Below are 3438 nucleotides of genomic sequence, written 5' to 3'. Positions count from 1 at the left end.
TTTGTTGCTCCTGCAGAGGACCTGGGTTTGATTTCCAGCACCAAAGTAATGGCTCAAAACTATCCTGACTAGACAGGGTCAGAACTCTCTTCTGAGTTCTCTCAGCACCTCCTCATGGTGCACATTCATGCATGCTGGCAGAAACATTCATATACATAAAATAAAGTTTAAACAGAATTTTAGAGTACTTGAAATCTAGTCCTATAAAGATTCAAAACTCCAATCGCTGTACCTAATCAGTGTTTTTGCGTGACAGTACCACCCAGGCTTTTTTCTCATTCTGCTCCCGGTTCAAATTGTAGTGAGAGAGATGTCCACTGATGTACCATGTAACATAACATAAAAGACTCCACTATAATCAGGATGGAAGCTGGGAGAATTTCCAGACTATGAAGCTCACCACCAGATGCAGACTCTTTCAAGGAAGTAAATTTGTGCAGTTGAAAGTTGAGATATGTTCCTGCTTAATGCAGGAAATAACAAGAAGTGGGGAGAGAGGAAATATACAATTAGGGAAACAAGCAGTATTGAAGAAAATAGCAGTTATAAAATACAGCTCATTGGCAGCCAAAGCAAAACAAACAGTAGGCTAATTGGGGTAACAGCATCACAGCGTTAGCTGGAACGTTTCATATCAATAAAGAATTGGGAAATGAAATCCTATCTTTTACCACCGTCCTATTCAGTAAAATCAAACATCTTTAAGCGATCTCTTTCCTTCTGCTGCCATGTTCTATTGTCTTAATCATCTCCTACATTTTAAAACAATTTACTTATTTTTACTGTATGTGTAAGAGTATTTTGTCTTCCCATGGGAAAACACCATATGTGTGCCTGGTACCCATGGAGGACAGAAGAGGGTGTCAGACCCCCTGGACTGGAGTTACAGACACTGTGAACCTTCATTTGGGTGCTGAGAACCAAACCTGGGGCCTTTGCAGGAGCACCCAGTGCTCTTAACCACAGAGTGACCTCTCCAGGCATTACAGCAAAGTCTTAGCATTTTTTATTTAATGAATCTACTTCAGGTTCATTTATTTCTAAAAACAAAGAGGGAATGGTTCAGTTACATTTACCACATGTTTAAATGAGCAAGTTAAAGCTGCAAGGTATGTTAGAAATGGAGATCAGGATGAACGAATAGGAAATCCACATCCACCGGCTGATCATTGCTACTTCTAACATCTTCCAGATGACTTTGTCTTTTCTCCTCCAATTTGCCTCTCTAGCTGCTACTCTGCAAATGGTATCGCTTTGTGTTCGTTTGCTCTGTTTGCATTCAGTGCCAAGTAAACATTTTAGGTGGGCAAAGTCTACCTTAAGCCTTCTCCATGTTTATTTTCAAAACTGTCTCTTTTCTATATCTATTTGTGTGAGGCCAGTGCCCCTGAAGTTGTTCCATATTTTTCAATGCTTCTATTCCCTTCAGTAACCAACTGTAGCAACAATAACAATCTTCTAGGCTTTTTCACTAGTTCTATTTGCAGCCTCGGTCAGTTGCTCGGTTTACTTTTTGGGTAAGAAAGCTATGGCACGGCTCCACACTTTGTCCCCATATTTCTTTGGAAAGGCCATCCAGAGACTGCCCTACCTGGGGATCCATACACAGAAACCAAACCCAGACACTATTGCGGATGTCAAGTGCTTGCTGACAGGAGCCTGATATGGCTGTCTCCTGAGAGGCTCTACTAGTGCTTGACAAATACAGAGGTAGATGCTCATAGCCAACCATTGAACTGAGCACAGAAACCCCAATGGAGGAGTTAAAGAAAAGACTGAAGGAACAGAAAGGGTTTGCAACCTAATAGGAAGAACAGCAATATCAACCAACCAGACTCCACCCCACTCCTCAGAGCTCCCAGGGACTAAACCATAAACCAAAGAGTACACATGAGGGAACCATGGCTCCAGCTGCATATGTAGCAGAGGATGGCCTTATCTGTCACTAATGGGAGGAGAGGCCCTTGGTCCTGTGAAGGCTCAATGCCCCAGTGTAGGGGAATGCCAGGGCTGTGAGGTAGGAGGGGAAGCACCCACATAAAAGCAGGGGTAGGAGGGAATGGGATATGGGAGTTCCGAAGGGGAAACCAGGAAAGGAGATAACATTTGCAATACGAATACATAAAATATCCAATAAAACAGAAAAGAAAAGAAAAGAAAAGAAAAGAAAAGAAAAGAAAAGAAAAGAAAAGAAAAGAAAAGAAAAGAAAAGAAAAAAGAAAGAAAAGAAACTATGCCGTGCTACCTATCCTGGGTGTGAGGTACTCAGCTGCTATGGCTGATCTGCCTGTCTGAGTTGCTCTGTGGCTTTAGGCTGCATCTTCAGGTGTATCACCTTGAGGTGATTAGAGATGGAAATGTGGTAAAGCCATGGCAGGGAACTGTGCTTCTCTAAGTTGAAGTCTCAAGGATAAAAGGGGAGGGGGACTTATCTCTGTTATCCCGTTGTTCTCAGTACTTGTAAGACTCTCTGAGCCAGTGCTCACATGGTAAAAAGCTCACTGCAAGTTTGCACATTCAGATCATAGACTGAATAAGAGGTTATAACAGAGAATGTCTACACAGATATATGCTAGGAGTAATGAACTGGTTAACTTTTATCATTTGTTACTACCTGAAAGGGTCAACAAAAGTTTAAGCCTGTAACTAAACTGCCCTTGACATTTTCTTTAGACAAATCCAGTCAGTATCTTAGCTCCTGGTTTTGCGCCTGGGGTCCTGTAGTGTACATCTTCTTTATGGCCTTTGGTTAATGGTTTCTGGAACCGCTTGGAATGTGCACTAAGAATTAGAAGTCTGCCGTTATCTCAAAAGCAGTCCTGTTAAAAAAAAGGGGGGGGTGGACTTCGATGTCTCAGTGGGTGTTGCCATTCAGAAACAATGGTAAACCTTTCAAAAATATTCTTTGTCTTTGAAAAAAGAAAAGAAAAGAAAAGAAAGCTATGACACAATGAAATTAATCTTAAACAGCCATTCCTTTTGTGGCTGGAAGTGTTCATGTATCAGCTCCTCTCCTGATTCTCTCCGTGACCAGTAGCAAATTCAAGAAATTGTATTTTGATTTTTTTTCACTTTGCTCTTTATTTGAGAAAAAAAAATCCCTTAGTCTTTGCACGCCTTTTGGAAAGGCTTACTGTATTTAGAACAATGTTTATTGCCCATAACCACATGGCTGTTTTTCCACTTAAAATAACAGTAAGTTTCTGGTTTTGGTTTTGGTTGTTTGTTTGTTGGTCGGTTCTTTGTTTATTTGGTTTGTTTTGTTTTGTCTTGTTTTGAGACAGGGTCTCTCTACGTAGCCCTGGCTACTCTGGAACTTACTATGTAGAACAAACCTCAAACTCACAGAGATCCACCTGCCTTTGCCAGCCCCCCCCCAAAAAAAAAGAAGAGAAAAGAAAAGGAAGAGAGAGAGAGAGAGAGAGAGAGAGAGAGAGA

This window comes from Mus pahari, assembly GCF_900095145.1.
Source record: "Mus pahari chromosome 4 unlocalized genomic scaffold, PAHARI_EIJ_v1.1 4_unlocalized, whole genome shotgun sequence".
Lineage (NCBI taxonomy): Eukaryota > Metazoa > Chordata > Mammalia > Rodentia > Muridae > Mus > Mus pahari.
The sequence above is the reverse complement of the archived record's forward strand: the minus strand, read 5'-3'. Positions refer to the sequence as shown.